The sequence below is a fragment of the Lynx rufus genome, unplaced genomic scaffold (genome assembly GCF_022079265.1).
Source record: "Lynx rufus isolate CCGP_SWC_20201006 ecotype Redwood Valley unplaced genomic scaffold, mLynRuf1.p SCAF_16, whole genome shotgun sequence".
Classification (NCBI taxonomy): Eukaryota; Metazoa; Chordata; class Mammalia; order Carnivora; family Felidae; genus Lynx; species Lynx rufus.
Genome location: NW_025814830.1, coordinates 11,041,970 through 11,055,441, shown reverse-complemented (window position 1 = coordinate 11,055,441; position 13,472 = coordinate 11,041,970).

Sequence of the window (13,472 nt, the reverse complement as noted above, 5' to 3'; positions counted from 1 at the left end):
CCGGAAGACGCCTGGCGAGGAACAACTGCCGCTATTTTGGTTCAGGCATCCGGGCGGGAGGCCCCCTGTCGCTTCGACTGCAGTTATGTTGGCCAGGCATCCGGGAGGGAGGCCTCACGCCCGTTCACTCCTTTAAAAATCCCCATCACCTTTATGGCGGGGCAAGGTTAGCCCCATTTCACAGGCGAAAACAGGTGGGGTAGGAGCCAAACGCGTATCTATCTGGCTCCAAAAATGGGTGTTCTCACCAGAGGTAACTCCAGCCAAGCTTTACGGAGCGTTTTACTACCAGTCAGGGTAGCAACCCCCTGAGGTAGGTACTGCTGTGTGTGTGCCCCTTCACAGGCGAGGAAACAGGCGGGCAGACTTGCTTTGTGGTCACCCGGCTAGCAGGTGACAGAGCTGGGGTTTGAACCCAGCCAGACTGGCTCCAGAATCCCTTTTAACCTCTATACTAAGTCTATCCCCGTAAGAGCGAAATGTGAGCCACACATGTAAATATCAAGAAATAGAACCGGACATGGATCCGTGTCCACGTGGAGCTTATATGACGAACAGAAGACATAATCAGCAAATTGTAGAGTGTTGGGGAAATAATTGAAAATACAGTCTCCTGCCAATCCCGAAAAGCCTCTCCATAAACAGAAAAGAATGAAGCAGTTTTATCATGAAGCTTTAAGCCAGACGACAGTGCAGCGGGGCCATGATGAACAATAGATCTGACATGCAAATTACATAGTGTGTTAGAAGGTAATTAACGCTGTGGAAGAATAGACTAGGGAGGGCAATAGGCACCAGCAGCCCGGGTGGGAGACCCTTAATTCCGAGACGTAAATTGACTCTTACACTGGCCTGTTTCTTTCCAATGCATACATTTTCAATAAACTTTTGATGTTTTCAAACCCGTCCAAAAGTGGGACAGAGTAAGGAGCACCCAACTCCAGCTCCACAGTTACTCCTGGCCTGTCTGGTTTCAGTTCCACTCCTACCCGCTTGCTCTCCCCCCCCCCCCCAATTTGAAGCAAATCCCAGCCATTACACCCTTCTGTCCATAACTGAAATTGTTGTTTTCACGGAAGAAGTAAACTGCGGAAATCTCTTTGATGATGAACTTATGAAAATTGGTTATGACCCATATGTGAGCTCAAAAAGGTTCTTTTTTTTTTTAGATTTTTTTTTTTTTGAACTTTAAAAACAAAGTCGGATAAAAGGACAACACTGACAAGTCAGATTCCTTCCCTTCCCCAGTTCTTCTCCGAGGCAATCTCTGTGAACTCCTGGAGTTACATCCCAAGTTGTACTCTGATTAAAAAAGAAAAACAGGGGCGCCTGGGTGGCTCAGTGGGTTGGGGGGTCTGACTCTTGATTTCCGCTCCGGTCATGATCCCAGGGTCATGGGATCGAGCCTCACATTGGGCTCCGTGCTGAACGTGGAGCCTACTTAAGATTCTCTTCTCTCTCTCTCTCAAATAAAAAAAGAAAAGAAAAACAAGGCGGGGCACCTGGCCAGCTCAGTTGGTAAGGCGTGCGACTCTTGATCTCAGAGTTGTGAGTTTGAGCCTCACGTTGGATGTAGAGATTATTTAAAAATAAAATCTTAAAAACAAAACAAAATAAAAACAAATATAAAGAAGTCCCTACCATCCAGAAGGTAAGGTAATAGTGATTACAGAATAATGGCTCCCAGGAGGGTGGTGGTGTGCAAAGAAGCCCAGGGGCCATTTGGGAAAACTGTGGGGGCATTTTGGGGCCACAGGAATGGGGGGAGGGTGTCGCTGGGAAGTCACGCACAGGACAATGTCACTCAGCAGAGAACTGTCCTGGATTCCTCCTCCTCATCGAGGTCCTGTGCATTCTCACATAGGAGGAGGAAAGCCTGTTAACCTGAACCCAGAAACCAATTCCATTTGGCGTGTGAATATGAAGTGTGTTAACACAGTTGTCCCAGAATTCAACTCCTGGGTCAATTGGAAGACCACTCGGCTGGGTGGGGACTTGAGCCGTTATTCTTCAATTCACAAAACCAGAAAATCTCTTAATCTAGTTTTATGGAGCTTCAGGGATCCCCACAGAGGGGGAGGAGTATCCTGGGGCTACATCGAATCCCGGGGGTGGGGGGAGGGACTTTGAAAACGCAGTTTCTGAATCATCAGGTCTGCCCGGGTGACAAGTTCCCAGGGGATTTGGAAAATTGTGTCTCTCCTTTTGTCTCACCTTTTACATGATACTTAGGGTTATTTTATTAACATTTTAAGAATTATCTGTGGAGGCAGGTTTCATTATCCAAGTATTTCCTTTCAAAATAGTAAAGGCAGCTTGGGAAATGATCTACTATAAGTCAGGGCGTTGGCTCTGATGGGGATGGGGTGGGAAGGGCCTCCTGAGCGGGGATACGGGGCATCTCTCCCCAGGAGGTGTGTTTGGGAGGTTGTTGGGGGGGAAACCTGCCAAGCCAGTTTGCAGAAATAGAAAACTCTGGAACCTTGGGGCATTGGGAGGGAGGCTGCACGATTAATTCCAAGGGCATTAAAGGCTCGACAGCTTGGCTCCCATGCCCCCACCTCTTCTGTCCAGCCACTGGCTGTATTTTGATCCCAGGAAAGGAAACTTGACAGTGAATTGGTCTTTTGTAGGGAGGGAAAGTGGGAGGGAGCAGGTGAAGGGTTAAAACTCTGCTCTTTGAAGGGTGGAGAGGTGTCTGGACCGAGGCCAACTCCCCAAGGTAGGATTTGTCCGGACAGCCCTCAATCGGGGATAATCTAGCTCCTTTCTCAAGGCGATTCAGCCCTCCGTGGACCGCCCACCTTTCCCTAGGGCAGGGGAGAAGCTAGGACCTCAGCGTAAAGCCCTCTAGGCTCTCCACGCAATCCAGCCTCTCGGGGGGTCACCACGCATCCCCAATAATAAACTAAAGAGCCACAGAACCCACAGACCTTCTTCGCCCTCAAGCAGTAATACCTCCAACTGAAGCCACACTTCGATGTAATCAAGACCTTAAGGAAAGTTGGACCAGACCCAGTTTTCAAGGTTAAACACACCAACAAAACAAGCGGCTCTGAAGGATCAAAACAGCAGCCTACCTGGAGGGGGACCACACCTAGCAGCCTTTGAAAAGAAATGGGGCCAGGTGAGGGGTGTGTGTGTGTGTGTGTGTGTGTGTGTGTGTTGGGGGGAGGGCAGTGGGTTCAGAGTGTCTGCAGGGAGTGGGGGCGGTGAGGAGCAGGAGAGGCTGGGAGGGGCTGCCTGGGACTGTCTAGCTGGAATATCCAAAATAACAGATCAAGTGAGCATTCAAGTGTGACAATGGTATGTATTGTGGTTTTGTTTTCAAAGGGAGAGAGAACGGGGCACCTGCGGAGCGTCCACCTTAAGCTCAGGTCACGGGGTCTCGCAGTTCATGAGTTCCCTGAGTTCCGAGCCTGCGTTGGGCTCGGTGCAGACAGCTCAGAGCCTGGAGCCTTCTTTGGATTCTGTGTCTCCCTCTCTTTCTGCCCCTCCCCTGCTTGCACTCTTTCTCTCTCTCTCTCTCTCTCTCAAAGATAAATAAATGTTAAAAAAATTAAAAAAGAAAAAGAGAGAGAGGCCTTATCTTTTAAAGATAAATACTGAGGGATTTTGGAGGAAATGCTATGATGTCTGGGATTTTTCAAAAATAATCCAGTGGGGGGAGCACTGGGGTGGCTCAGGTCATGATCTCAGTTTGTGGGTTCGAGCCCCACGTGGGGCTCTGTGCTGACAGCTCAGAGCCTGGAGCCTGGTTTGGATTCTGTGTCTCCCTCTCTCTCTCTTGCAAAAAGAAATAAACATTAAAAATATATATATTTCTGTGGGGCACCTGAGTGGCTCAGTCGGTTGAGCATCCGATTCCAGCTCAGGTCATGATCACGCAGTTCGTGCGTTCCAGCCCCGCATCGGGCTCTATGCTGACAGCTCAGAACCTGGAGCCTGCTTCAGATCCTGTGTCTCCCTCGCTCTCTGCCCCTCCCCCGCTCTCACTTGATCTCTCTCTCTCTCTCTCTCAAAAATAAATAAACATTAAAAAAAAAAAAATTTCCTGAGCTGAAATCAGAAACTCAACAGACTGAGCCACCCAGGAACAAGGACTTCCTAGAGAAATGAGTGATACCCTGTCTGAAAAAGAAATGGTACAAATGGGAAGATATGAAATGAGTGAGGAATGGAAGATTTGATAATAAAGAACAAGATGTTTCCTGGATCTGAACAGAAAAATAAGGGACTTAGACACCATGAAGGATATTTATGTGCACTGACTGGACAATAAATAAGTATCTAAGTACCTCTTTAAAAAAATTAAAAAACAAAAGATGGTAAATTTGACATTTTACTGGAATTAAGAGTTTTTTACATTTAAAAATATTAAGGGACGTCTGGGTGGTTCATTTGATTAAGCATCTGACTTCAGCTCAGGTCACGATCTCACGGTTCATGGGTTCGAGCCCCGCATCGGGCTCTGTGCTGACAGCTCGGAGCCTGGAGCCCGCTTCGGATTCTGTGTCTCCCTCTCGCTCTGCCCCCCACCCGCACCCCACTTGCGCTCCGTCTCCCTGTGTCTCTCAAAAACAAATGTTAAAAAATTTAAAAAATATATTAAAATTCCACTGACAGAAGCAACGAAAACCTCGAGGTGGTTCCGAAGAAGCCCAACAAAAGATACGCGATCGTTTATGAAAAAGTTTATAAAACTTTATTAAAGGGCAGTAAGTAAGAGGTAACTATTGACACACAGAAGAAGATCTACACAGAGTCACAGGGACAAATGCAAAAGCATGTCCTCGGGGCCAACATGAAACTGCAGGCTGGTCGGCAGAATACGACATTGACACAGAACTCAAAGACACGTGAAACAACGCCATGTACTAATTGTGGGACACGGGCGCCTGGGTAGCTCAGGTGGTTAAGCGCCTGACTCTTGATTTTGGCTCAGGTCATGACTCTCGGTTCATGGGATCAAGCCCTGACTCGGGCTCAGCGCTAACAGCGGAGCCTGCTTGGGATATTCTCTCTCTCTCTCTCAAAATAAATAAACATTTAAAAATAATAATTGTGGGACAAACGTGTAGGAGCAGCCAGGGCTGGGAGGAGGGGGTGGGATTGGAGGAAGAAGATACGCAGCGGGGCATCTGGGATGTCAGAACTAGGATTTGAAATCTGGCGGTCTTGGCTTCAGGATCCCTCTGGGCTCAACACCAAGTTCGTGGGTTCGTGGCACCTGCCTCCACCTGAGCCCAGAGCGCCAACCCCTAGCTGAGACTGACTCCTTCCTCCGTCCCTGCCCTGACCAGATGCCCCGCACAGCAGGTAGGATGTTGGCTCAGGAAACCTCAACCGTCATCCAAGGGTAATCCAGGCAGCCCCGGGCGTCCCCATTCATATGCCAGGGACAGAATCCCCATCAGGAACCTACCTCCCCAGGGCAAGGACATCCCCACTAATGCCGATTCCCTCCACCAGATCTGGAGGCAGGTGTACCCAGCCCCGCCCCTCCTGAGCTAAGCGAATTAATTTGTCTTCTGTTGGAAACTCAGTTTCTTCCCGAATTAAACGTGGACTGTCACCTTTACTCCCTGAGTTGGGCAATGATTTCCTGATATGGCCCATACCAGGAATCATGCAGCAACCCCACGCAGAATTCGTTCAAATGAACTGTGAGCCTCTGAGGAAACGCCACGCTTAATTCACAAATTCCACAAGCGTTTATGGAGCCCTGACTGCCAGGCTAGGCACTGGGGACACAGGAGCCAATGCCACAGGCAGAGCGCTTATCCTCTTGGAGCGGAAAACAAATACATAGGTGAGGATGTAAATAAGTGAACGATGGAGGGGGATGGTAAGTACTATGGGAAAAGAAAATAAAGCAGGGGAAGGGTCCGGAAGGTACAGGGGGCGAGGTTGCAGTTTCAGACAGGGCAGTCAGGGCCCCCACTGAGAAGCTGACATTTGAACCGAGATAGAAAAGGGATCAGGGATGAAATCATATCAATATCTGGGGAAGGAGTACTCCTGGAAGGGAAAATAGCAAGTGCAAAGGCCCTGTGGCAGGAGCAAGGAATAAGAAGGAGGCCTATGTGGCTGGAGTATAGGGGAGAGTGGTTGAAAACGCCCTCAGAGAGGTGATGGGGGCAGGCTGTGGGGGCTTCGTCTTTTCCCCTGAGACGGAACCACGGAGGGCTCTGGGCGGGGTGGGGGGTGACCTGTGACCTGACCTAGGCGTTCACAGGTGCCCTCTGCTGCGCGTGGGAGCAAGAGGCGATAGCATAGGAAGCAGGATGCTGCCGTGATAAAAAGGTGTCTGAAGAGGAGGGCAGACTGGACCTGGGCACGGGCATGGGAGCAGGAAATGGATGCTTCTGGATAGATTCCTAAGTGGAACCAGCAGGATTTGCTGGAGAATGGGTGTGGGTGCGAGAGCCGCACTGAGGATGTGTGTGGGTCCCCGGGGCAAGTATGTTTTTGTGGAGTCCCTGGCTATAGAAATGACTCGATTGGAAATGTGTTACAAAATTCATGGACCCAAGTGAGGTCTAGAGAGTTCCCATTCACGATCTAGAAAAATGGGCCCAGAAGAAGTACTTACGTATTTCCTTGTCCAACCCGTGTTCTTCGGAGTGTCCGAGTACTGCCCCTTCATGTTCTTTATCACCAGATGTGTCACTTCTGGATAAGCTAACAGCCCCCATCACGCAAGAGAGGCGGCGATCTGCTATTACTCACCGTTCCTGTCTCTGCTAATCTCTAATGCCATTTATTTGGCTCTGGTTACGCCATCACTCATGACGCTGCCTCATCCCTTGTGACATTGGGAACACGGGTTTCCGGTGACTCTCTCAAAGGCTTTCCTGGGCTTTGCTGATGACCACACATGCAATTCTTCACCAGGGAATGCAGCAGGGAAATGCGAGTGAGAATTTTTCTGGTCATGTTGAAAGGTCGTATTTGGAATTTCATAGCATAAGTGCAGGACACATCTTCCCAGCAGGTCTTTCTTTCTTTTTTAAATTTAATTAAATTTATTTTTTTTTTTAATTGAGAGAGAGAGAGCAGGGGGGAGGGGCAGAGGAGAGAGAGAATCTCAGGCAGGCTCCACGTTCAGTGAGGAGCCCGTCAGCGAGGAGCCCGACTCGCGGCTCGATCCCACGACCCTGGGATCATGACCTGAGCTGAAATCAAGACGCTCAGCCCTCAACCGACTGAGCCACCCAGGTGCCCCACCGCCGGGTCTTTCTTACGCTCTTCAGGCCAGACTTCCTTGCCCATCGCCTGGAAGGACTCATGGTCCGGATAGCCCTGGGAGGAAAAAGGTCTTACCAATTTCTGACCGTGGAGAAGACACCAGCCAGTCCTTGGAGAGCCTGGGGTCTGGTTCTGGCCGCAGGAGTGACAGGCCATGAATAATGGTCTGTTTCTGTGGCGGAAATAAAAAGATCTTCACAGATAGCAGAGAAAGAAATAGGTAATTCCTCTCTGAAGGGACGTAGCCTTATTATCAATCCAAATTTACTAAATAACTCCTTCCACAAAATCCAATTTACCAAATCTTTATTAAATACAATTCTCAGATAATAGGCTACTGTCGAGGAGCAAGAATTTCTGGCCCCTCAAAGGTTTTCCAGCAGGACTAATAAGCAAACTGATATGTGGGGCGCCTGGGTGGCTCAGTCGGTTGAGCGGCCGACTTCGGCTCAGGTCATGATCTCGCAGTTCGTGGGTTCAAGCCCCATGTGGGGCTCTGTGCTGTCAGCTCAGAGCCCGGAGCCTGCTTCAGATTCTGTCTCCTTCTCTCTCTGCCCCTCCCCTGCTCATGCTCTGTCTCCCTCTGTCTCTCAAAAATAAAAATATTAAAACAAAATTTAAAAAAAATTGACATGAGACAGGTGAGTGAGAGAAAATCAAATTTTATGGGCATACATATGAGGAATCCACATAGACATGGAAATTCCAAAGGCGGTCAGGCAAAATGAGGCCTGTGTGTCATTCTGGAGAAGGGGGTCGGGGTCTAGAACTTCAGAGGGAAGGAATATACTTGACAGGTTTGTTAATTAGATGTTTGCCCTACTTACGGATGGGTCAGTCAGATAAAAGTTATCTATGTTAATAACCGTTATTCTGGGAAAGGCCTTCAATTCAGATGCTTCTGTGTGGTTCAGGGAGGGGCAAAGATTTCTCTCGAGGGACCCCTGCCTGGGTGGCTCAGTCGCTTAAGCGTCGGACTTCTTCGGCTCAGGTCATGATCTCACGGTTCCTGAGTTCGAGCCCCGCATCGGGGTCTCTGCTGTCAGCACAGAGCCAGCTTCAGATCTTCTTTGCCCTCTCTCTCTGCCTCTCCCCTGCTGGTACTCTTTCTCAAAATCACTAAAGAAACTTAAAAAAAAAAAAAAAAGAGTTTCTCTCGAGCTTGTAGGGTCTCAAGGGCCTTCAGCTTGAAATAGTCCACGTGCCAAAGGGGGCACATTCCGGGGCATCCATCCTGAACACCACTGTTTAGATCAGAAGAATCAGAATACAACCCGGCCGTTTAAATCATCTGTATTTTGATCAGGAAACATACGGAGGGGTTGCATCTTTATTTAGCCTTGTAGAGGAAGAAACCTCGGATTTTTCCTTCTTCTCTGCTGTGTTTCTCCCCTGCGTGCTTCCTTTACTACTCACGCAGAACACTCCCCTTCTGATACTTCTGGTCACCAAGCATGTGGAGGTTTTTCCAGCAAGTTCCAAGTAAGTATCACTTACCGCAGTTCTGACACTGTCCACCCACAGATGACGTCAGATCCTAATGGTTAGGGGCTCAGTCCCATGAGCCTGCTCCCCACCCCCGGCCCCTCCTCACTCCAGATGTCACTCTCAAGCCCAGGTTATCACCAACCACCTGCAGAGGTCACAGACTGGAGGTCCCAAAGACCGCCTTCTCGGGTTCTATTAATTTGCTAGAGCAGGTGACAGAGCTCAGGGAAACACACACACTTACCAGGTAAGCCTGGAGCCTGCTTCGGATTCTGGGTCTCCCTCCCTCTGCCCCTCCCCAGCTCACACTCTGTCTCTGTCTCTCTCAAAAACAAATACAGGGGCGCCTGGGTGGCTCAGTCGGTTAAGCGTCCAACTTCAGCTCAGGTCACGATCTCGCGGTCCGTGAGTTCGAGCCCCGCGTCGGGCTCTGGGCTGATGGCTCGGAGCCTGGAGCCTGCTTCGGATTCTGTGTCTCCCTCTCTCTCTGCCCCTCCCCCGTTCATGCTCTGTCTTTCTCTGTCTCAAAAATAAATAAAAAAACGTTAAAAAAAATTCAAAAACAAATACGTATTAAAAAATTAAAAAAAATATATTTCTAGTGCTCTTATCACCTAGGAAATGACAAAGGTTTCAGAAGTTCTGAGCCAGGAGGCGAAGGCAGAGCCCAATATAGATATTTCCTACTGTCTCACAGACTATACCTTATGTTTTGTTTTTGTCTTTCATTGCTACTGTCATTAACTTCATTTTATTTATTTATTTTTAAATGTTTATTTATTTTGAGAGAGTGCAGGTGCACAAGCAGGGGAGGGGCAGACAGAGCGCAGGACAGAGGATCCAAAGCAGGTTCGCAGAGCCCGATGTGGGGCTCGAACTCAGGAACTGTGAGGAGACCTGAGCCGAAGTCGGACACTTAACCGACTGAGCCACCCAGGCGCCCCTCCCTCCCTAGGTGGTTTTAACAGAAGCCCTCAGAGGACAGGTGAACCCTACCTAGCCCTCAGCCTAGAACTGGGGGTGTGTGTGGCAAGACTGGGCCCGCCGCTGGCCGCTGGGGTGGCGACCCTTGTGCTCGGGGGCGTCCTTGGGGACGGGGGCTGGGGCCACAGGGCCCTGAGGACTGTGGTGTGGACCCGGGACTCCGCTCCAGAGTCAGATGATCACTCAGAGCCCTGAGCTTGTCCTCTGTCCGAGTCAGTGAATGAGAGGCGCCCCATATCAACAGGGCAGCACTATTGTGGAAGCCGGCCAGTGGGGCCCCCCCGGCCAGTGGGGTCCCCCGTCCAGTGGGGACCCCCGGCTTGCTAGACCCCACTGCTCTCCCGGAACTGGGGTCCAGCCAACTCCATCAGGGCAAGAGTCCGAGAGTTCCTCCGGGCTTCCAGCTGACCCCATGCGCACAGGGGTGGTGGCGTGGGTAGAGATAGAGCCTTGGAGAGCCCCCTAGCGGGGGAGAAACGGGATGGGACCCACATGGGTCCCGGCTTGAAGTCGGGGTACCTACCCAGACAGCACTGCCGTCCTTGGCTTAGAGAATTTCCGGGAAGGCTCTACAGAGTGCAGCCCCCCCCCCCACACCTGGTGGAAGGACACTCCTGATGGGGTGTGAGAGGAGCAGAAAAGTCCAGGGGGCCGCCGAGGGGTCCACTTAAAGAGAGGAAGAGGGGTGCCTGGGTGGCCCAGTCGGTTCAGCGTCGGATTTCGGCCCAGGTCAAGATTTCACGGCCGGTGGGTTCGAGCCTCACGTCGGAGCCAGCTTCGGATTCTGTGTCTCCCCTTTCTCTGCCCCTCCCCTCCTCATGCTCTGTCTGTCTCTCTCTCAAAAATAAATAAACGTTTTTTAAAAAGGGGGGGAGGACACCCTGGTGGCTCCAGTCGGTTGAACGTCCAACTTCGGCTCAGGTCACGATCTTGCGGTTCGTGGGTTCGAGCCCTGTGTCGGGCTCTGTGCTGACAGCTTGGAGCCTGGAGCCTGCTTCGGATTTCTGTGTCTCCCTCTCTCTCTGCCCCTCCTTTGCTTGTGCGCTGTCTCTCTCTCTTTCAAAAATAAATAAACATTAAAAAAATGTTTTTAAAAAAAGGAAAGAGATTGGCTGCCATTTACGGAGAGCTGAAGGAGGGGGAAGAAGCTAGAGTGGAGCGGGTAGGGAATCAGGACTCAATTTTGGGGAAAAGGAGGCCCAGAAAAGTTAAGCCCAAGGGCTCAGAGTAAGGATGGGAACCCGTTTCGTCTCATCACCCCCAGGTGACACTGCCTGGCCCACCCAACATGAGGGAGCATTTTTTTTTTTTTTTCAACGTTTATTTATTTTTGGGACAGAGAGAGACAGAGCATGAACAGGCGAGGGGCAGAGAGAGAGGGAGACACAGAATCGGAAACAGGCTCCAGGCTCTGAGCCATCAGCCCAGAGCCCGACGCGGGGCTCGAACTCACGGACCGCGAGATCGTGACCTGGCTGAAGTCGGACGCTTAACCGACTGCGCCACCCAGGCGCCCCGAGGGAGCATTTTAAATCACATCGGACACCACGGCCCGGTGCACACATGCTTCGTCAACAGTGTCGGTCATCCCATGATGGCCGTTCTGACCCCCTTTGAGGGGAAACAGTAAGAGGCTCAGAAAGATCTTGGGGCGCCTGGGTGGCTCAGTCGGTTAAATGTCCGACTTCAGCTCAGGTCATGATCTCACACTCCGTGAGTTCGAGCCCCATGTTGGGCTCTGTGCTGACAGCTCAGAGCTTGGAGCCCGCTTCGGATTCTGTGTCTCCCTCTGTCTCTGCCCCTCCCCTGCTCATACTCTGTCTCTCTCTGTCTCAAAAATAAATAAAAACATTAAAAAAAAAACATTAAAAAAAAAAAGGAGGCTCAGAAAGGTCTCGGGCCAGGATTCGACCCCAGAGATGGCAGAGATCCGTCCAGACCTTGAGCGTGTGCTCCCGGATCTGTTTCTCCCCTTCTAGTCCCGGCCAGATTTTCCTGAGGCTCCCTCCCTCCCCTCCCCTGCCCTCCTCCCTCAGGGAATCCAAGGGCCTCACTCCTGCTATCTTATTTGCGTTGTTCAGAACCAGGTGGCCAGCCCTGCAAGGACCCCATGCAAAGGCCCATGAGAAAGGCCCTTAAAAGGAAGCATCACGCTGCCTGGGACACTGTGAAATGGCAGCTGTGTGACCGTCCACGTCCCCAGGACCCAGGCGTGCCCAGAAGCATGGTTCCCGTGGTGGAGACACAGGCGCCCCCCAATGCGGACCGTGTCCTAGGCCTGCCAGGGGCCCGGGCCAAGCGCGCCCCTCCTCATTCTCTCACGCCACATCCAACCTCCCAGCAAACCCCATCCCCTCCACCCTTGCCCTGGTCCTCGCTTGGACCCCTGCACCAACTCCAGCTTCTTCGACTTCATGGCCAGTTTTCTTGTTGACCAGGATGGCGGCCATCATCTATCGGGGGCTGCCTGCTTCCTTGTTCTCATTCCCGTTGTCTCCCTGGAACTCCCCTTAAGTGCAAGGGGGCCCGTGAGTACATAACTAATATTCTGGGTCTCTCATGGGCCAGGTGGCGTAAGCTCACCACATGTCCACCTCGGCAGGGGCCGGTGTAACCACCACGGGGAGGCCTGCTGTGCCCGTCAGATGTTCCCCGGGTCTACGTGCGGTGGGCACTGTGGAGGCCTCCTCGCCCCCCGTCCAGTCCCTTGTCTGCTGAGGAACCCCCGCAGCTGGCGGGAGCCTGACTCAGTCCGAGAGGCTGTTCCTGATGAGTCTAATCAGTGACCCCCATTGCCCTGGGCAATAATTGGTTCAGGAATGGGCACCCGACCCAGTGCCAATGGGATGCAAAGGGATGTTTGCTGGGGCGGGGCGGTCCAGGAAAATGTAGAAAAAAGGATCACAGATCGAAGAAGATTTTGTAGTTTGCTAGATGACCCGGAAGAAAGAATGAGGGAAGCCGCCTACAAGTTGGATGACTACCACACTCCCATAGCTTGAGAGGTGTGGCTCGGCAGCCGGAAAAGGAGGAAGTAAAAGATAAAGGATTTCCTTTAGGACCATAAGTTATGAGGCAACCTGCTTGTGGTGAAATCTCACATCGTTGGGAAACAGTGTGGACTATTGACTTGGCAATCAAGCCATAGATAAGACACCATTTTGCAAAGCCATTAACAAAGGTACTCATGACACATTAAAAAAAATTTTTTTAATGTTTGTTTATTTTTGGAAGAGAGACAGACAGAATGCAGGCAGGGGAGGGGCAGAGAGAGAGGGAGACACAGAATCGGAAGGAAGCTCCAGGCTCCGAGCTGTCAGCCCAGAGCCTGATGTGGGGCTCGAACCCACGAACCTGAGCTGAAGTCAGATGCTTAAGTCCAGGCGCCCCAACAAGCTTTCATTTTACAAAGGGATTTGTATATTTGTATATTTATAAAGGAAATTTCCATCTACAGAGAGGTCTCCCCCTCCTTACCGGGAATAGGGCGACTGTTTACAACGGTCATCAGGATTCACTCTGCGTAACGAATCTTACTAAAGAACCCTCTTTATGATACTTTCCCTGGTCACCTTCTCTTAACTTGCCTCCCCCTCCCAACAACCTCCGTGCCCTTTTCCTTTATTTCAGCCTCAGATGATCTATAAACCCAAGTTCTAAGCACCCCTTTGGCTTATCCATCGCTGGATATGCTCCCATACATAATGTGCTTTGCACCTGTTGGTAAATTTCTGTTCATTTTCCTCTTG